Here is a 21,870-nt window from a genome sequence, read left to right as displayed (position 1 = left end):
TATTGTGTGGGAATCTAAGTCTGTTTTGTAGGTCTCTAAGGACTTGCTTTATGAATCTGGATACTCCTGTATTGGGTGCATATTTATTTAGGATAGTTAGCTCTTCTTGGTGAACTGATCCTTTACCATTATGTAGTGGCCTTCTTTGTCTTTTTTGATTTTTGTTGGTTTAAAGTCTGTTTTATCAGAGACTAGGATTGCATTCCCTGCTTTTTATTTGCTTTCTGTTTTCTTGGTAGATCTTCCTCCATCCCTTTATTTTGAGCCTATGTGTGTCTTTGCACATGAGATGGGTCTCCTGAATACAGCACACTGATGGGTCTTGAGTATTTATCCAATTTGCCAGTCTGTGTCTTTTAATTGGGGCATTTAGCCCATTTACATTTAAGGTTATTGTTATGTTTGAATTTGATCCTGTCATTATGATGTTAGCTGATTATTTTGCCCATTAATTGATGCAGTTTCTTCATAGTGTCGATGGTCTTTACCATTTGGCATGTTTTTGCTGTGGCTGGTTTTGCAGTGGTTGTTCCTTTCCACGTTTAGTGCTTCCTTCAGGAGCCTTGTAAGGCAGGCCTGGTGGTGACAAAATCTCTCAGCATTTGTTTGTCTCTAAAGGATTTTATTTCTCCTTCACTTATGAAGCTTAGTTTGGCTGAATATGAGTTTCTGGGTTGAAAATTCTTTTCTTTAAGAATGTTGAATATTGGCCTCCACTCTCTTCTGGCTTGCAGAGTTTCTGTCAAGAGATCCACTGTTAGTCTGATGGGCTTCCCTTTGTGGGTAACTCAACCTTTCTCCCTGGCTGCCCTTAACATTTTTTCCTTCATTTCAACCTTGGTGAATCTGACAATTATGTGTCTTGGGGTTGCCCTTCTCGAGGAGTATCTTTGTGGTGTTCTCTGTATTTCCTGAATTTGAACGTTTTCCTGCCTTGCTAGGTTGGGGAAGTTCTCCTGAATAATATCCTCAAGAGTTTTTTCTAACTTGGTTCCATTCTCCCTGTCACTTTCAGATGCACCAATCAAATGTAGATTTGGTCTTTGCATATAATGCCATATTTCTTGGAGGCTTTGTTCAGTTCTTTTCACTCTTTTTTTCTAATCTTGTCTTCTCACTTTATTTCATTAGTTTGATCTTCAATCACTGATACCCTTTCTTCCACTTGATTGAATCAGCTGTTGAATCTTGTGCATGCGTCACAAAGTTCTCGTGCTGTAGTTTTGAGCTTCATCAGGTCATTTAATGTCTTCTCTACACTGTTTATTCTAGTTAGCCATTCGTCTAACCTTTTTCAAGGCTTTTAGCTTCCTTGCGATGGGTTAGAATATGCTCCTTTAGTGTGGAGAAGTTTGTTATTACTGAAGTTCTGACACCTACTTCTGTCAACTCGTCAAAGTCATTCTCCGTCCAGTCTTGTTCCCTTGCTGGTGAGGAGCTATGATCCTTTGGAGGAGAAGAGGCACTCTGTCTTTTGGAATTTTCAGCTTTTCTGCTCTGGTTTCTCCCCTCTTTGTGATTTTATCTACCTTTGGTCTTTGATGTTGGTGACCGTGACCTGTGGATGGGGTTTTGGTGTGGACGTCCTTTTTGTTGATGTTGATGCTATTCCTTTCTGTTTGTTAGTTTTCCTTCGAACAGTCAGACAAAGGAAGCTTTGTCCCAGAGGGGCACCCACCTGTTTAAGGTGTCTGTCAGCCCCTACTGGGAGGTGTTTTCCAGTCAGGCTACATGGGGATCAGGGACCTGCTAGAAGAGGCAGTCTGTCTCTTCTCGGATCTGGAATGCCATGCTGAGAGAACGACTGCTCTCTTCAGAGTTGTCAGACAGGGACATTTAAGTCTGCAGAAGCTGTCTGCTGCCTTTTGTTCTACTGTGTCCTTCCCTCAGAGGTGGAAGCTATAGAGGCAGTAGGCCTTGCTAAGCTGAAGTGGGTTCCACCTAGTTCATGCTTCCCAGCCTCTTTCTTTACACTGTGAGCTACTCAAGCCTCAGCAATGGCAGACACCCCTTCCCCCCATCAAGCTGCAGCACTGCCAGTCTATCTCAGACTGCTGGAGTAGCAGTGAGCAAGGCTCCCTGGGCGTGGGACCCACTGAGCCAGGCACAGAAGGGTCTCTCCTGGTCTGCTGGTTGCTAAGACTGTGGAAAAAGCACAGTATTTGGTCAAGAGCATACCTTTTCTCCAGGCAAGTCTGTCACAGCTTCCCTTGGTAGGAAAGGGAAATCCCCCAACCCCTTGTGCTTCCTGGATGAGGCAATGCCCCAACCTGCTTCAGCTCACCCTCTGTGGGCTGCACCCACTGTCCAACCAGTCCCAATGAGATGAACCAGGTACCTCAGTTGGAAATGCAGAAATCACCCGTCTTCTGCATCAATCTCACTGAGAGCTGCAGACTGGAGTTGTTCCTAATTGGCCATCTTGGAAGTGACCACTGGGTGTTGCATTTTTCACCTTACCCCACTGCCTGGGGCCACTCCCCCCGATGCTGGTGCTGATCATCTGTTCCTTGGGCTTTTGAAGATGGTGGTAACCTGTTCAACTGGGCCAGAATATGGTTCCCTTTTCTCTTCTGAATGAACACTGAAACTAACTCCATTGTGGTAATCAAATTCAACTGAGTAATGATCTGTTAATTTCCTGTGTAAGAAAAAAGCCATCTTGATGTTGGGTGTGACTCTCATCATGGCTGTGATACACAAAGGTCCAGAGGGAGACAGCTTCCCCTCCCTACACTCTGGACCCATAGCAACCTCCTCACCTGCTTCAGTTCAACTCTGTCCCTGATGCCCCTGACAGTATTTCTTTTGACTGTGTTTTCATTGATTGGTTAATGACTATGTCATCACTGAAGTCCCCAAACTTGTCTTGATTGGCCTCCTCTCTTCAGGGAAATTGAGAAGAATCAGAGAACCAGTGATTAAAGAAGAGATGGAGGGAAGAAAGAGGCTAAGGATATGGAAGAATAAAGGAAGAAAGGATATGATTTAGAGAAGAGAAGGAGAAAGAAGAGAGAGGCAGTTAAATCTGGGGATGTGGGATAGTAGACTTCTAATTTTGGGCTGAGTAGAAGGTATATTTTGGAGGAAGTTCACACTTGTTTTTTCTACTTGCCCAGGAACCCATGGTGTGGTTCGTTGTGTGATTTGAAAGGGTGAAATGCAGGGTTATGTATGATCAGAATGGCCAACACACATATAACCAGGTGTGTTCTAGAGACCTTCAAAGAAATTTACACTGAAGCAGGTGGAGGCCTGATGCATTTTTGTTTCTCTCTGCCCTGCTGAGGGCCATTAAGAAAGGCATGCAAATTCTTTCAGATGCCCCTCAAGGATTCTCCTTGGTTCTAGAGATTCCCCTGTACCAGATTGGGCAAGAAAGAGGTAACCCCAAAAAGCTGGGGCTCTCCCAAGTATCAGCGTCCCATGATCCAGTGCTCTGCTGTACCACTGATAAGACCAGTTCAGGCTGCATGATTCCATGGAAAGATAAGGACTTTCAAGACCAACTTCCTGGTAGCAGGCCTAGCCACTAATCATTAGTGTGACGGTGAACAAGTTTCCTTAACGGTAAAATGGGAATAGTCACCCCCACCTGATAGGTTTCTGATAAGTATTGAGTGAGGTAATATATGTCACATGTAGGTCCTGTTGTAGATGCCTGAAACACAGTAGAGCCTATTCAGTCTTCATCGCCCTTCCAGATCCTCCCACTACTCTGCCCACCCCTCCAACCCTGGCTTCATGCTACTCTACTAAGTTGAAGATGATGATACCTGGAAATGAAAAGAAAAGGAGGGAACTAGGTATTAACAGAAAACTACATCTCCCTCCAGGTTAAGCATTAAAACATTTATTGCTCTTTACATTGAACTGCGTGAAGAAATAGGAGATTTAAAAGAAAAGAAATCCTTTCTGATTTAAGAGTAGAAATGGAGCTCTAGTAGTTAAAAATGACCTCAAGTTAGAAGAGACAACAATTGTTCAGAATCAGCCACTGAGATTTGGAAAAAGCAAATCACATTGTCTCTCCTCTGGTATATGATTAGGACAGAAAGCTTCTGGTTGGGCCAGGGACTAGGCATGACGACATGAGGAAGACAATAAATTGGCTATTATGTGAAAGGGAGGCAGCAGGACCTGGGCTTTTGCCCTTGTCACCTGTATGAAGCCAGGAGGATGGAGCTTGATGACATCTCCTAACAATACCCACATGCACATCTCTGTCATCTTTAAATCACTGAGTCTTGGACTTCAGGGTATCCTTGTGCCAGTCCACAAGGGAACCAATCCACTCTACAGTTTTCTGCTTGGCTTCCTCCCAGCTGTAAAGTGGCTTATATGCCAGATCTTGCTGAGCCTTCTTGTAAGAGAAGGTGAACACGCTATTTGACAATGTCATTCTGTGGTGGTTGAAGGGTGGTTGGCAGGTGTAAATTGGCCTCAGCAGGAAGCTCACTATTTCCAGCAGGAAGCCAATCCAGTACATCAGGGATAAAGGAAGGCTCCAACTGGAATCAAGGCAGAGGCCGAACTCTTTGCTCAGGGTGTAACTAAGGTTACCGTAGCTTTGGTGAGGCATGTCATCTGAGATATAGTAGAACTGTCCTTGGACACTTGGGGCCTTATTGTGGTACATCAGGGCCCTCACAGCCAGAATGTGGGCCCAGGCCACGTTGCCAACATAGACTAGGTTGACTCTGGAGAACTTGCTAAAACTTGACAGAATCCCATCGCTGTTTAGGGCCTCATTTACACTGGCAGAAAGGATTGGGCTTCCTTCCCCATAGATAAACATTGGTCTTAAGGCACAAGTGTACAAGGTGCCACCATTTTTCAGAGTCCACCCATTAGCCGCCAGCACAGCCTTCTCAGCAAGCTTTTTGCTGTATGGGTATGGAGCGGACCGTGTGTTTTCCAGAGGCTCTTGTTCGTGGCTGTTCTGGATGATTTCCTTGTAGGAATTGGGCCTGGCTACCTCTAGGGTACTGGTGTAGATGAAGACTGGCACACTAGCTTGGACACAGGCCTCCAACAGAAGCTGGGTACCTACCAACGAAAGGCATTCTTTCAGTGTCAGGAAATATAACAAAGGGGCCCCAACCATGTGCATAGATATTCATTCCCAAATGCAGTGGTTATAACAGACTCAGAGAATATTCTTATGTGACTCTGACTGAGACTGGGCCATGCTACAGCCATAGGAAAAACATCAAAATGAAAAGAAACTGACATGTGGGTTCTGGAGAGCCAGAATTTCTAGACTTTTGGGTGTATGGATGTGTGTGTCTCGGTGTGTGTGTGTGTGTATATACTCTAATTTTGGCAAAGGACCTAGAGTTATCACTTTATATTCTGTCAAGTAATGATGTTGAAAAATTACAATGTGACATCAATACCATTAATGGCAGATTATTGAAAAACTAAAAAATCAGGAAGATATACTCCGAGAATATGGACAGTCCCAGTCCTTAGGCAGAAAAGGGCACTGGAAGAATTTATGTCACACACACACCCATAAACAGTTCTATATAAGGAATATACACTCTGAAATGTACTCTTAAATATACATGCAATTGCTGGTGTTTTTCTCATTTTGAGCACACTAATAAAACTTTGTCACAAGGACCATTCCTGGAGTCATTGAGTGAACAGTGGCTTCTGGGGAGATGCTGGAAACCCACACTCTTTTCCTGATTGTGCATTCCCTGGGAAGGCTGCTTCCAATTCTGGCTGTGACTCTGTTTACCTGGTTATGTAAAGTCGGGTTGATAAATCTTCCTTTAAACCCTGCCCTGGCGTTTCCTGTGGAGCCTGGTGGAGGACTGCGGAGTGGAGTGTGCCCTCTGCTGGTAACACCTGCACTGGGAGGACCTTGCAGCCTCCCCTGAGCTGTGTGGAAGTGAAGCTCATGGAGGTGTTCGGAGTGCCTTCCCTTGAAGAAGGAAGGAATTTCCTAGGCAAAGGATTATTATTTTATCTTATTTTTTTATTCTTGGCCCTGTTTAAAGTCTCTGTGGAATTTGAGTTTCTGGAGAGACAGCCTCATGTTTGCAACAATTAATCTGGTGACAGAGGAAATGTGGAAGTAGTTTACCTTCAAGGGGGAAATGACCAACATTGTGAAATATTTTCTAAGCCTGGGAGTGATAATGGTTTAGGAAACAGATGCCTCTAACACTTCCCCTGTCATTTCGCATTTCTTGTTGTTGGGAGCTGAGGAGAGTTAGCAATTCAAATGAAAAACTGGTTACTCTTAACACCCTCCTTGCACTGTAGGGGTACTGAAAGACATGAATGAGTAGAAACTGGAAAGGTTTTTTTTCTTTCTTTCTTATTTCTTTCTTTCTTTCTTTCTTTCTTTCTTTCTTTCTTTCTTTCTTTCTTTCTTTTCTTTCTTTCTTTCTTTCTTTTTTTCTTTTCTTTCTTTCTTTCTCTCTTCTTTCTTTTCTTTTCTTTTCTCTTTTCTTTTCTCTTTTCTTTTCTTTTCTTTTCTTTTCTTTTCTTTTCTTTTCTTTTCTTTTTGGTGCTGGAGACTCAAAGCAATTAGTTGCAGGAGAAAAGGCGTCAGAGTAGACTGAATGTGGAGGGCCAGGTCTGTGGTTGGGAGCTGTGGTGCTGAAGAGACTGGACTCTGGGAATCAGAGGGCAAGACTGCATGGCAAGATTCCTTAAGGGAATGTGTCTGAATTTAAAGTAGTTTGGGAAGCTGCAATTCAGAAAGACCACCAAGCTTTTAAGGGATGAGGATTGAATGAAGGTGCACTTTGGGCACCTAGTTTGAAATGGCTCTGTAATAGCAGGCCCTGTTGTGAGCTGAAGAGATCATATTCTGCATACTGGGAAATTCTTTTTGTTAAGAAAATATTGTGAGAATGCATGTGCTGGATAATTCTGTTTTGAGAGACCTCTTGAACCAGCTTTGCTAGTTCTCTCAAGAGTTTGAGGTGGGCAGGAGGGCTCTGAATGGTCTTGATATGGGAGTGCTGGGAAGGGAAGAGCGTGGTCCCTTTAAATGATACGGGAGCAGAGAAGGGAAGTGCTGGGTGAAGGAGGGTGTGATCTCTGGCTAGGGCTGCACCCCCAGGGACCTAGATGAGGACAAGCATTTTCTGCCCAAATGTTGCATTTACCAAGACCACCCTGGCCTGCCATGCCCCCATTCTCTGCTTATAAATCCCCCCCCAAGACCCTAGCAGGCACATGCACAAGCTGCTGGACATTGAGAGGAGCAGATTGGCAGAAGAAGACAGAGGGGCTGGATGTCAGGAAGGGCACATCAGTGGAGGCACACATCAGCGGAGGAACACATCAGCAGAGGAATACACGGGCAGCTGGACTTTGGGAAGAACACACCCACAGGCAAAATGATGTGGAGTTTGCCTGAGGTGGTTGGAGAAGAGTTGGGTCATTGAGCAACCGACTCCAGGGGAAAATCCTCCCCTTCTGGCATTCCCCCAGCTGCTGACTGCTACCTCCACTCAACAAAACCTGTCACTCATTCTCCAAGCCCAGGTGTGATCCAATTCTTCCAGTAACCAAAGCAAGAACCCAGGATACAGAAAGCCCTCTGACCTTCTGACAAGGTAGAGGGTCTAATTTAGCTGGTTAAAACAAGCTGCCTATAGATGTCAAAACTAAAAGAGCAAGACTAAAAGAGCACCATGTAACACACACCCACTGGGGCTTCAGGAGCTGTAAACATTCACCCCAGACACTGCCATGGTGTCAGAGTCCCACAGCCTACCTCTCTGTATGCTCCCATAGAGGTTTCAGGAGTGAGGCACTGAAGAAGCAAGCCACATCCCCATTGCATGCCTGGTGAGGGGGACAAGGGAATTTTTCCCGTTTCATTATCATAAGCCCACACACAAGGTTTAAAATGATGACTATGGTGGCACCTGGAAGGTTTGATTCTGTCCCATAGAGGCAAAGAGTGGCTGGATATAAAGAGTCTAAAGTCGGAGTTTAGCTGACTTTTGACTGGAGCCAGAATAGAGTGTCCACAGCCTTTGGAGTCACACAGGGGTGAGTTTAAAGTCTAACTCTCCTACTTACTTACTTACCTGGGGGACCTTGGACTAGTTACTTGCCACCTGTAGCACTGGTTTCCTCATGTAAAAAGCTGAAGATAGCAGCTTTGAACTCCCCCAGTTGGTAGTGATCAGCAAAGACACGTGGCCAAAAGCACAGCAGATATTCAGTGGAGGGACTCCTCTTCCTTTGTTGTTTGTCTTTCTGATCCTTAATTGCCCACCTTGCTTCATCTCCTCCCCAGGCCTTTCACATTGACATTCATGATGGACTCTGTGAGTGACACCGATGACATCTCTGATAGAGGTGATGTGGATGATGACCGGCATGTCTTGGCAGGCTCTCCTCAGGAATTGCTCATCCAGAATGTCTCCTTCCAGCAGTGTCAGCTTGGTCTTGTTCTGGAGCTCTGTGTGAACACAAGACAGGTTATCGGAATGGTTTCTGAAACTGGCTTGGAATTTTCCTCATAAAGATGATGTTGCATAGGTGTTCGAGGATAGCTAGAGTCAGGGTGTTGGAGTGGAGGGTGTACATTCCATGGAAGGAACAAGTAAACAAGGACCAGAAGTCAGAATGTGTAGCAATTTATTGGGAAAGAGCAAACATCTGTTTCTACCCCATGTCATTTCAGAAAAGTAATCTGAGCAATGAGCTGTCAGGTGTGGTTGGAATATAAGCATTTCTAGGGTCACGGAAAGCTCCCAAAATCTTTAAAGAGAGTAGGGTGATTGTGGAGAGTTGGGTATAAGCGGGAAAATTTGAATTTAATTCTGCAGGTGATGCAGGATCATGATTTTGGGTCTCCAGCACCGTGTCAGAGAAACTCCTTATTTATATTGGGAATAAGTAGAGAAACAGGCAGGGTGTGGTGGCTCACACTTGTAAGTCCATCATTTTTGGAGGCTGAGGTGGGCAGATTGCTTGCACCCGGGAGGTCAAGATCAGCCGGGACAACCTCATGAAACCCTGTCTCTACTAAAAATACAAAAATTTTCCAGGCGTAGTGGTGCATGCCCATAGTCCTAGCTGCTTGGAAGGCTGAAGCAGGAGGATGAATGGGGCCCAGGAGGTGAAGGTGGCAGTGAGCAGGGATCATGTCTCTGCACTGCAGCCTTGGTGGCACAGCCAAACCCTGTTTCAAAAAAAAAAAAAAAAGAACAAAAAAAGAGAGAGAAACAGAAGCAGAATTGTAATGTAGGAAGTCAACATTGGCTTGAGGATATAAAAAGGGCTGGTATAGGGGATATGAGAAAGTAAGGTAATTAAGAGATTAATCAGAGTATCTGTGCCAAAGTTTCGATGAGGACTGGAAGCAGGGTCCAGCAATGGAAGCAGAGGAGCGAAGAGATAAAACAGGTTTGAAAATTTGTTTGAGTTCATTGTAGATTCTGGATAATAGCCCTTTGTCAGATGAGTAGCTTGCAAAAACTTTCTCCCATTTTGTAGGTTGCCTGTTCACTCTGATGGTAGTTTCTTTTGCTGTGCAGAAGCTCTTTAGTTTAATTAGATCCCATTTGTCAATTTTGGCTTTTGTTGCCATTGCTTTTGGTGTTTTAGACATGAAGTCCTTGCCCATGCCTATGTCCTGAATGGTATTGCCTAGGTTTTCTTCTAGGGTTTTTATGGTTTTAGGTCTAACATGCAAGTCTTTAATCCATCTTGAATTAATTTTTGTATGAGGTGTAAGGAAGGGATCTAGTTTCAGCTTTCTACATATGGCTACCCAGTTTTCCCAGCACCATTTATTAAATAGGGAATCCTTTTCCCATTGCTTGTTTTTGTCAGGTTTGTCAAAGATCAGATGGTTGTAGATATGCGGCATTATTTCTGAGGGCCCCATCAAAAAGTGGGTGAAGGACATGAACAGACTCTTCTCAAAAGAAGACATTTATGCAGCCAAAAAACACATGAAAAAATGCTCATCATCACTGGCCATCAGAGAAATGCAAATCAAAACCACAATGAGATACCATCTCACACCAGTTAGAATGATGATCATTTAAAAGTCAGGAAACAACAGGTGCTGGAGAGGATGTGGAGAAATAGGAACACTTTTAAACTGTTGGTGGGACTGTAAACTAGTTCAACCATTGTGGAAGTCAGTGTGGCAATTCCTCAGGGATCTAGAACTAGAAATACCATTTGACCCAGCCATCCCATTACTGGGTATATACCCAAAGGACTATAAATCATGCTGCTATAAAGACATATGCACACGTATATTTATTGTGGCACTATTCACAATAGCAAAGACTTGGAACCAACCCAAATGTCCAACAACGATAGACTGGATTAAGAAAATGTGGCACGTATACACCATGGAATACTATGCAGCCATAAAAAATGATGAGTTCATGTCCTTTGTAGGGACATGGATGAAACTGGAAACCATCATTCTCAGTAAACTATCGCAAGGACAAATAACCAAACACCACATGTTCTCACTCATAGGTGGGAATTGAACAATGAGAACTCATGGACACAGGAAGGGGAACATCACACTCCAGGGACTATTGTGGGGTGGGGGGAGGGGGGAGGGACAGTATTAGGAGATATACCTAATGCTAAATGTTGAGTTAATGGGTGCAGGAAATCAACATGGCACATGGATACATATGTAACAAACCTGCACATTGTGCACATGTACCCTAAAACTTAAAGTATAATAGTAATAATAAAAAAAGCTTATATAAAAATCAGTTCAAAAACGAACTAAAAGCGAGGGATATATTCTAGAATCTTAATCTTTTTTTCTGTTTCATATTAATGAGAAGAATAAATAGTTAATGAAAAAATAAAAAAAAAAACAGGTTTGAATTTCAGACCTTACCTTGAAGGTCCTGATACCTACTGGATCTGGGCTGAGAGAAAAAGAAGACAAAAATCACCCCTATGGTTTCCTCCTTGGGCAATTGGGAAGAGAGTGGAGCCATTACTAGGGAATTGCTGATGGGCTTAAATGAGGAATTTCCATGAAAAACTCATCAGATTTGAAAAGCGGATAGCAACGCTGAAAGTTAGCGACCAATGAACTAATATTCCAGCTGTCTAGCAGAGGGCAGTGGTTACTACTTTAATGTCTTCACACTCCTCTGAAATCCACAAGAAGTGATGCTGCCAGTAAAGTTGTCACCTGGAATTAGCCCACACAATGAACACTGTGGTACATGAAGCTTGGATAAATACACTACACTTGTTTGTGCTTTATAATCTGCATATGACTCACAGCTTGCTTATTTCCTTTTACAGCAATCTCATGAGATAGGTTTTCTGAGTCCCACTTTACTGGTGAGGAAACTGAGGTTCAGAGAGATTAAGGGACAGATCAAAGGTTTCATTTCTAGTAGAGGCTCAAACTTGCCATTCTGCCTCCAAGCCTTGTACCCTGCACACCAGGTACAGGACTGGCTGTTTATAATGAACTTTTATGAGAAAGAGTAAGAAAAAGCCAGTTCAACCGAAATTGGCAACAAACGCCAAAGAACAGTGAGAGTAAAATTCAGAGCGAAAAATTCAAGACTGGAGTAATTCCTTCCTGGGATACAGGTGAGACCATTTCCTCTCCTAATGCCTCTGCCATGTTTTGTCTACCCCCAGCCCCTTCCTATTGCCAGGCAACTCCAAGAAGGCCATGCTATGGGGGAAGCAGGGAAGAGGCTGCTGGGAGGATATGGGTAACAGCCTGAGAGTTGAATTTTCTCTGGTTGTATTTCCACCTCTGCACTTCCTGCTCCCTTCCTCTGCTTCCCCTTTGCTGCCAACTTCAGACAGACTGGCTCAAAGGAATTGCCATTTCAAAGCAGAAGAAGTCTAAAGACAAGAGAAAAGGCTTTTCCTCAATGAGTTCACAGGGATCTAGAGCGACCAGGAAAAGGGACTTTGTGGTGGAGCCATAGCTCCCTCCTTCCTCAAGCTGCTAGACTAACTACTGCTTAAGAGCACAGATGCAGAATAGGAACAGCTCCGGAATACAGCTCCCAGCGTGAGTGATGCAGAAGATGGGTGATTTCTGCATTTCCATCTGAGGTACTGGGTTCATCTCACTAGGGAGTGCCAGACAGTGGGCACAGGACAGTGGGTGCAGCGCACCGTGCACAAGCTGAAGCAGGGTGAGGCATTGCCTCATTTGGGAAGCACAAGGGGTCAGGGAGTTCCCTTTCCTAGCCAAAGACAGGGGTGACAGATGGCACCTGGAAAATTGGGTCCCTCCCACTCTAATACTGCCCTTTTCCGACGGGCTTAAAAAACGGCACACAAGGAGATTGTATCCTGCACCTGGTTCTGAGGGTCCTACGCCCAGGGAGTCTCGCTGATTGCTAGCACAGCAATCTGAGATCAAACTTCAAGGCTGCAGCGAGGCTCCGGGAGGGGCGCCCGCCATTGCTCAGGCTTGCTTAGGTAAACAAAGCAGCTGGGAAGCTCAAACTGGGTGGAGCCCACCACAGCTGAAGGAGGCCTGCCTGCCTCTGTAGGCTCCACCTCTGGGGGCAGGGCACAGACAAACAAAAAGACAACAGCAACCTCTGCAGACTTAAATGTCCCTGTCTGACAGCTTTGAAGAGAGTAGTGGTTCTCCCAGCACACAGCTGGAGATCTGAGAACAGGCAGACTGCCTCCTCAAGTGGGTCCCTGACTCCCAAGCAGCCTAACTGGGAGGCACCCCCCAGTAGGGGCAGATTGACACCTCACATGGCTGGGTACTCCTCTGAGACAAAACTTCCAGAAGCAGCATTCGCGGTTCACTAAAATCCACTGTTCTGAAGCCACCGCTGCTGACACTCAGGCAAACAGAGTTCGGAGTGGACCTCTAGCAAACTCCAACAGACTTGCAGCTGAGGGTCCTGTCTGTTAGAAGGAAAACTAACAAACAGAAAGGACATCCACGCCAAAAACCCATCTGTACGTCACCATCATCAAAGACCAAAGGTAGATAAAACCACAAAGATGGGAAAAAAACAGAGCAGAAAAACTGGAAACTCTAAAAATCAGAGCACCTCTCCTACTCCAAAGGATCACAGCTCCTCACCAGCAAGGGAACAAAGCTGGATGGAGAATGACTTTGACAAGTTGAGAGAAGAAGGCTTCAGACAATCAAATTACTCTGAGCTACAGGAGGAAATTCGAACCAATGGCAAAGAAGTTAAAAGCTTTGAAAAAAAATTAGACGAATGGATAACTAGAATAACCAATGAAGAGAAGTCCTTAAAGGACCTGATGGAGCTGAAAACAATGGCATGAGAGCTACGTGGTGAATGCAGAAGCCTCAGTAGCTGATGCGATCAACTGGAAGAAAGGGTATCAGTGATGGAAGACGAAATGAATGAAACGAAGCTGGAACAGAAGTTTAGAGGAAAAAGAATAAAAAGAAATGAACAAAGCCTCCAAGAGATATAGGACTATGTGAAAAGACCAAATCTACATCTGATTGGTGTACCTGAAAGTGATAGGGAGAATGGAACCAAGTTGGAAAACACTCTGCAGCATATCATCCAGGAGAACTTCCCCAATCTAGCAAGGCAGGCCAACATTCAAATTCAGGAAATACAGATAACACCACAAAGATACTCCTTGAGAAGAGCAACTCCAAGACACATAATTGTCAGATTCACCAAAGTTGAAATGAAGGAAAAAATGTTAAGGGTGGCCAGAGAGAAAGGTCAGGTTACCCACAAAGGGAAGCCCATCAGACTAACAGCGGATCTCTCGGCAGAAACTCTACAAGCCAGAAGAGAGTGGGGGCCAATATTCAACATTCTTAAAGAAAAGAATTTTCAACCCAGAATTTCATATCCAGACAAACTAAGCTTTATAAGCGAAGGAGAAATAAAATCTTTTAGAGACAAGCAAATGCTGAGAGGTTTTGTCACCACCAGGCCTGCCCTAAAAGAGCTCCTGAAGGCAGCACTAAACATGGAAAGGAACAATCGGTACCAGCCACTGCAAAATCATGCCAAATTGTAAAGACCATCGAGGCTAGGAAGAAACTGCATCAACTAATGAGCAAAATAACCAGCTAACATCATAATGACAGGATCAAATTCACACATAACAATATTAACTTTAAATGTAAGTGGACTAAATGCTCCAATTAAGACACAGACTGGCAAATTGGATAAAGAGTCAAGGCCAGACATGGTGGCTCAAGCCTGTAATCCCAGCACTTTGGGAGGCCGAGGCAGGCGGATCACGAGGTCAGGAGATCGAGACCATCCTGGCTAACATGGTGAAACCCTGTCTCTACTAAAAATACAAAAAATTAGCCAGACGTGTTGGTGGGCACCTGTAGTCCCAGCTACTCGGGAGGCTGAGGCAGGAGAATGGCGTGAACCCAGGAGGCAGAGCTTGCAGTGAGGCGAGATCGCGCCACTGCACTCCAGCCTGGGGGACAGAGCAAGACTCCATCTCAAAAAAAAAAATAAAAAATAAAAAATAAAGAGTCAAGACCCATCAGTGTGCTGTATTCAGGAAACCCATCTCACGTGCAGAGACACACATAGGCTCAAAACAAAAGGATGGAGGAAGATCTACCAAGCAAATGGAAAACAAAAAGGCAGGGGTTGCAATCCTAGTCTCTGATAAAACAGACTTTAAACCAACAAAGATCAAAAGAGACAAAGAAGGCCATTACATAATGGTAAAGGGATCAATTCAACAAGAAGAGCTAACTATCCTAAATATGCACCCAATACAAGAGCACCCAGATTCATAAAGCAAGTCCTGAGTGACCTACAAAGAGACTTAGACTCCCACACAATAATAATGGGAGACTTTAACACCCCACTGTCAACATTAGACAGATCAACGAGACAGAAAGTTAACAAGGATACCCAGGAATTGAACTCAGCTCTGCACCAAGCAGACCTAATAGATGTCTACAGAACTCTCCACCCCAAATCAAGAGAATATACATTCTTCTCAGGACATTACACTTATTCCAAAATTGACCACATAGTTGGAAGTAAAGCACTCCGCAGCAAATGTAAAAGAACAGAAATTATAACAAACTGTCTCTCAGACCACAGTGCAATCAAACTAGAACTCAGGATTAAGAAACTCACTCAAAACCGCTCAACTACATGGAAACTGAACAACCTGCTCCTGAATGACTACTGGGTACATAACGAAATGAAGGCAGAAATAAAGATGTTCTTTGAAACCAATGAGAAAAAAGACACAACATACCAGAATCTCTGGGACACATTCAAAGCAGTGTGTAGAGGAAATTTATAGCACTAAATGCCCACAAGAGAAAGCAGGAAAGATCCAAAACTGATGCCCTAACATCACAATTAAAAGAACTAGAAAAGCAAGAGCAAACACATTCAAAAGCTAGCAGAAGGCAAGAAATAACTAAAATCAGAGCAGAACTGAAGGAAATAGAGACATAAAAAATCCTTCAAAAAATTAATGAATCCAGGAGCTGGTTTTTTGAAAAGATCAACAAAATTGATAGACTGCTAGCAAGACTAATAAAGAGGAAAAGAGAGAAGAATCAAATAGACACAATAAAAAATGATAAAGGGGATATCACCACCAATCCCACAGAAATACAAACTACCATCAGAGAATACTACAAACACCTCTACACAAATAAACTAGAAAATCTAGAAGAAATGGATAAATTCCTCGACACATACACCCTCCTGAGACTAAACCAGGAAGAAGTTGAATCTCTGAACAGACCAATAACAGGCTCTGAAATTGTGGCAATAATCACTAGCTTACCAACCAAAAAGAGTCCAGGACCAGATGGATTCACAGCTGAATTCTACCAGAGGTACAAGGAGGAACTGGTACCATTCCTTGTGAAACTCTTCCAATCAATAGAAAAAGAGGGAATCCTCCCTAACTCATTTTATGAGGCCAGTATCATCCTGATACCAAAGCCAGGCAAAGACACAACCAAAAAATAGAATTTTAGACCAATATCCTTGATGAACATTGATGCAAAAATCCTCAATAAAATACTGGCAAACTGAATCCAGCAGCACATCAAAAGCTTATCCACCATGATCAAGTGGGTTTCATCCCTGGGATGCAAGGCTGGTTCAACATATGCAAATCAATAAATGTAATCCAGCATATAAAGAGAACCTAAGACAAAAACCACATGATTATATCAATAGATGCAGAAAAGACCTTTGAAAAAATTCAACAATCCTTCATGCTAAAAACTCTCAATAAATTAGGTATTGATGGGACTTATCTCAAAATAATAAGAGCTATCTATGACAAACCCACAGCCAATATCATATTGAATAGGCAAAAACTGGAAGCATTCCCTTTGAAAGCTGGTACAAGACAGGGATGCCCTCTCTCACCACTCCTATTCAACATAGGGTTGGAAGTTCTGGCCAGGGCAATCAGGCAGTAGAAGGAAATAAAGGGTATTCAATTAGGAAAAGAGGAAGTCAAATTGTCTCTGTTTGCAGATGACATGATTGTATATCTAGAAAACCCCATCGTCTCAGCCCAAAATCTCCTTAAGCTGATAAGCAACTTCAGCAAACTCTCAAGATACAAAATCAATGTACAAAAATCACAAGCATTCTTATACACCAATAACAGACAGAGAGCCAAATCATGAGTGAACTCCCATTCACAATTGCTTCAAAGAGAATAAAATATCTAGGAATCCAACTTACAAGGGATATGAAGGACCTCTTCAAGGAGAACTGCAAACCACTGCTCAATGAAATAAAAGAGGATACAAACAAATGGAAGAACATTCCATGCTCATGGGTTGGAAGAATCAATATCGTGAAAATGGCCATACTGCCCAAGGTAATTTATAGATTTGATGCCATCCCCATCAAGCTACCAATGACTTTCTTGACAGAATTGGAAAAAACTACTTTAAAGTTCATATGGAACCAAAAAAGAGCCCACATCACCAAGTCAATCCTAAGCCGAAAGTACAAAGCTGGAGGCATCATGCTACCTGACTTCAAACTATACTACAAGGCTACAGTAACCAAAACAGCACAGTACTGCTACCAAAACAGAGACATAGATCAATGGAACAGAACAGAGTCCTCAGAAATAATGCCGCATATCTACAACCATCTGATCTTTGACAAACCTGACAAAAACAAGCAATGGGGAAAGGATTCCCTATTTAATAAATGGTGCTGGGAGAACTGGCTAGCCATATGTAGAAAGCTGCAACTGGATCCCTTCCTTACACCTTATACAAAAATTAATTCAAGATGGATTAAAGACTTACATGTTAGACCTAAAACCATAAAAACCCTAGAAGAAAGCCTAGGCACTACCATTCAGGACATAGGCATGGGAAAGGACTTCATATCTAAAACACCAAAAGCAATGGCAACAAAAGTCAACATTGACAAATGGGATCTAATTAAACTCAAGAGCTTCTGCACAGCAAAAGAAACTGCCATCAGAGTGAACAGGCAAACTACAAAATGGGAGAAAATTTTTGCAACCTACTCATCTGACAAAGGGCTAATATCCAGAATCTACAATGAACTCAAACAAATTTACAAGAAAAAAACAAACAACCCCCATCAACAAGTGGGCATAGGACATGAACAGACACTTCTCAAAAGAAGACATTTATGCAGCCAAAAAACACATGAAAAAATGCTCATCATCACTGGCCATCAGAGAAATGCAAATCAAAACCACAATAAGATACCATCTCACACCAGTTAGAATGGCCATCATTAAAAAGTCAGGAAACAACAGGTGCTGGAGAGGATGTGGAGAAATAAGAACACTTTTACACTGTTGGTGGGACTGTAAAGTAGTTCAACCATTGTGGAAGTCAATGTGGCGATTCCTCAGGGATCTAGAACTAGAAATACCATTTGACCCAGCCATCCCATTACTGGGTATATACCCAAAGGACTATAAATCATGCTGCTATAAAGACACATGCACACGTATGTTTATTGTGGCACTATTCACAATAGCAAAGACTTGGAACCAACCCAAATGTCCAGCAACGATAGACTGGATTAAGAAAATGTGGCACATATACACCATGGAATACTATGCAGCCATAAAAAATGATGAGTTCATGTGCTTTGTAGGGACATGGATGAAACTGGAAATCATCATTCTCAGTAAACTATCGGAAGGACAAAAAGCCAAACACTGCATGTTCTCACTCATAGGTGGGAATTGAACAATGAGAACTCATGGACACAGGAAGGGGAACATCACACTCCGGGGACTGTTGTGGGGTGGCGGGGGGGAGGGACAGCATTAGGAGATATACCTAATGCTAAATGGCGAGTTAATGGGTGCAGCACACCAACATGGCACATGTATACATATGTAACAAACCTGCACATTGTGCATATGTACCCTACAACTTAAAGTATAATAATAAAATAAAATAAAAAAGAGCACAGATGCTGCACAAGACTGATTTCAAATCCAGCTTTGCAATATTCTAACTCTGGGACCTTTGGTGAGTTAATTAATCTCTCTGTGTCTGTCTCCTAATCTGTAAGAAAGGAGAATAATAATATTAATCTCATAGGGTTGCTATGAGTAAGAAATGAGTCAGCACATGCAAAACATGTAGCACAGTGCCTGGCACAGAAAGAACACTGAAAGGATTCTTTGTTTTTATCTTCATACAGGCCACTGCCCATCCATTATATCTCCTGCCTTTTCACCCTAAGGAACAATTCCTCTAGGCTGAGCATTGCTTTTTTCTGGTATTACGTGTTAGATTGTAAATACTGGTGACACATAAGGATTACAAATATTTAATCTTGTTTTGTGTTAATATTTGTTTATGAAAGACACCATTAAAACAGAGGGTGGAGGAAATTGGAAGAGGTCAGAGAAGAGCAAAAAAGGAACAGCCTGTTGGGTGTGTCCCTGAGTGCTGTCAAGTAGAGGCTTCTCTGAGGGCAGGTCATGACTCTCTGCACAGCCAGAGCCCACATGTAGACACACAGCCCCCCCAATACCCTGGGTTGGGGAGGAGGACAGGGAATTGGGCACCCAGGGAGGCAAAGGGAGAGACTGAAGACCCACTTTGCCAAGCATCAGCTCTGGAGTCAAGTGAGGAAGCCTCTGGAGGAAGCTCTGGTCTGAGCTGTGCTACACATTAATTAGATGGTCTTGGCAAGTTGCTTTATGTTTCTGGACCTTGATGGTTCATTGTTCAGTTGGATGTGACCCCTTTTCTACCTTCCTCATGGGGTTGCACAAGGATGTGCTACACCAAATTCTGCAATTTCTTGGTGATTGAGCAACAGAGACAAATGGTTAAAAAGTAAAGCCATATATGAAAAATTGAAAATGAGGCGTATCTGGCCTCACACTGCCTCTTGCCATCTCTTCTCTGTGCTGTGCGCTTCTGCACGGGCTCTCTCTATCACTGATGCTCTCTCTCTCTTATCCTCTCTCTCTCTCACTCTTTCTCATGCATTCTCTGTCTTTTTCATTCTCTCTCTCTGATTTTCTCTCCCCCCTCATTTTCTCTCTCTGTTTCGCTTTCTGGCACACACACACACTTACACACTCGCTTATACATTCACTTCCTTTTATTTTGCCTTCACTAAAGATGCCAAGGATGCTACAAAACAAAACAAAGCTCCGGGCAGTCTAGAGAGGCAGGGACCCACTGGTGAAGTCTCCAGGTAAATGGTGTCCTTTGTGAATGTTGCAAAGCAATTGCCAAGACAAAAAGCTTCAGAACATAAAAAAGTTGTGGACAAGAAAAATAACTGATGTGGGATTTTCTAGATGAGAATAAAAGGGGCCTGGTGTCCAAAGTGGCTGCCTTTCAAGTTCTGGGTCAGGGCCAGAATCCAGTCTCTGGACACCCCATCCAGTATCTTTCACATGATGCCATTTAATACTATTTAATATTCTTTTTATGATGATTGTGGATGTGGGATTGGTTTAGATTTGACCACAACTTTCTGTAACTTGCTAGAAAAGGTTCACCTTCCTGCACCCATGCAGGGTTTAAAATGGAGCCACACACCCATGAATCAAGTTTACTTATAAGAAAATTCCTCCCTCAGCTTTGGTCTGAAGGCCCTGTCCAAGGCCCTGATCTCCTTCAGCTCCTTCTCCTCCACCAACAGGTGCATGATCCTCTGACCCAGAAACCCTCCTGCTCCTGTCACAAGGCAGCTCCAGCCTGTCATCACCAATCTAAGATTGCAGGAAACACTCACCAGGAAACAGAAGATGCTGGGGAGCAGATCTGATTCTAGGTTGACCCTGGAGAGGGCTAAAAATGAGATCAAATGGTTATATACTCATACAAATGCTTTATTTTCCTCCACCCCACTTTTTTTTTTGGCAAAAATTCCATGTCTTCACCATTACCAGGAATAGCTGGAAGAAAATAAAGAAACTCTAACTGTTAGATTGTTAAAGCTGGACAGAAGAGTCAGGGTGCTGGTCACTTCATCCCCTAAGGTAGCCCTGGAGCTCTATGCTCTGTGGCTCCTGGCTTTCCCCTTATCACTTTGAACTCCTGCCACATACTCATTGCTCCTGTCTCTTCCAGTATCCCTTTTCTCAGAAGAAAAGTGACTTTTAATTTGTATATCTAATTCTTCCCAGGAACAGGAAGAGAAGTCCAATTGTAAGGCTGCAGTGTGGTAGAGTCTTAGGTTTAGCCTTAACAGGACACTAGTCAGCTGATACCAGTTTTCTGGGATCCGCAATCTGTGATCTTAAACTAGACTGAGAGAAATCTCCAAGTGTAATGTGAACTTTGCCTTTGTGCAGTAAATATGTTTGGAGGGAAATCCACATGAGCCCATTCTTTCCTCTCTCAGTGTCATTTGAAATGCAATTTGTAATGGTGACAGCTCCAATTACTAAGTTTTATGGAGGTGACTTTCTTTCTCACTCAATATATCCAAAACCTCAGTTGCCATTTTACCCTGGAGAGCTCTGGATTCCTAGATGAAGAACATCATTAAAGGAAGGCTATCTAGTGATAGCCACTTAATTATATGGCCTGTACTGTTGCTGTTGGTTACTACGGCGTGAACGAAGGTGGTCAAATGTAGAAATGAAGACAAATACAAAAGGATATGTTTTCAAACAAGGGGCCAGGGGGCTCCTTGCTTCTAGTGAGCAAAGGCAGCTCTGAGCTTATACAGCCCCTTGTATTTATTAGGTAATGGTTGGTCAGCTGCTTGATTTACCACAGGTACACATAATTGCTTTCTTTATACAACAGCTTCATATGTTCCTATAGATAATCACAAGGAACACTGCACTGAGGGTGTGACTGCCCTCAGCACCCCTTCTGGCAGCAGACGTAGTTTGTCAGTTTTCCAACATCCTGCTTTCATGAGAACAGTTCTCTGTTTGCTCAAATAGCCTCCAGTGGTATACTGAGTTGGTCACGATCCTCATTCTTTTTGGCCTGTAACATCTCCCCCTTTTTGTTTTTGCATTAATTGAATACAGGTAATTGGAGGTTGTGCATCTCTGAGTTGCCATGTGGTGGTCCCACTGATATTGCAGACTACGAACAAAAAACAGAAACATAATAACATTAATACAATAGTTATAAAAAAGACATTGGGGTGTTGTTTGAAGTAGGTCCAAGGGTAAAGGCTTTCTAAACCTTGTTGGAATTCTGCTCCAGCTTTTAAAGAGGGCTGAAACGCTCGAGTCTGCTTATTCAAGTTAAGGATTTTACTTTGTAAATCATTAATATCAAAAGTATCATTGGATGTGAAAGCTCCCTGTAAATGGGCCTTTACAAGGTCCCATGGATATTCACTTTTGTTATATTCCAAATTGGTCACACAAATATGAGTATGGTTAAAATGGCAACACAATTCCTGCTGCAACTGCAAACTTTGTCCT

General features: G+C 43.1%; 1 pseudogene; it reads right to left on the bottom strand.

Annotated features, from left to right (window-relative positions):
- Positions 1–2,184: 2,184 nt before the first annotated feature.
- Positions 2,185–20,308, bottom strand: LOC134733866 (3 beta-hydroxysteroid dehydrogenase/Delta 5-->4-isomerase type 1-like; annotated as a pseudogene).
- Between the last annotated feature and the right edge of the window lie 1,562 nt (positions 20,309–21,870).

The sequence above is a fragment of the Symphalangus syndactylus genome, chromosome 12 (genome assembly GCF_028878055.3).
Source record: "Symphalangus syndactylus isolate Jambi chromosome 12, NHGRI_mSymSyn1-v2.1_pri, whole genome shotgun sequence".
Classification (NCBI taxonomy): domain Eukaryota; kingdom Metazoa; phylum Chordata; class Mammalia; order Primates; family Hylobatidae; genus Symphalangus; species Symphalangus syndactylus.
Note: the sequence above shows the minus strand (reverse complement) of the source record. Positions and strands in the feature narration are given on the sequence as shown.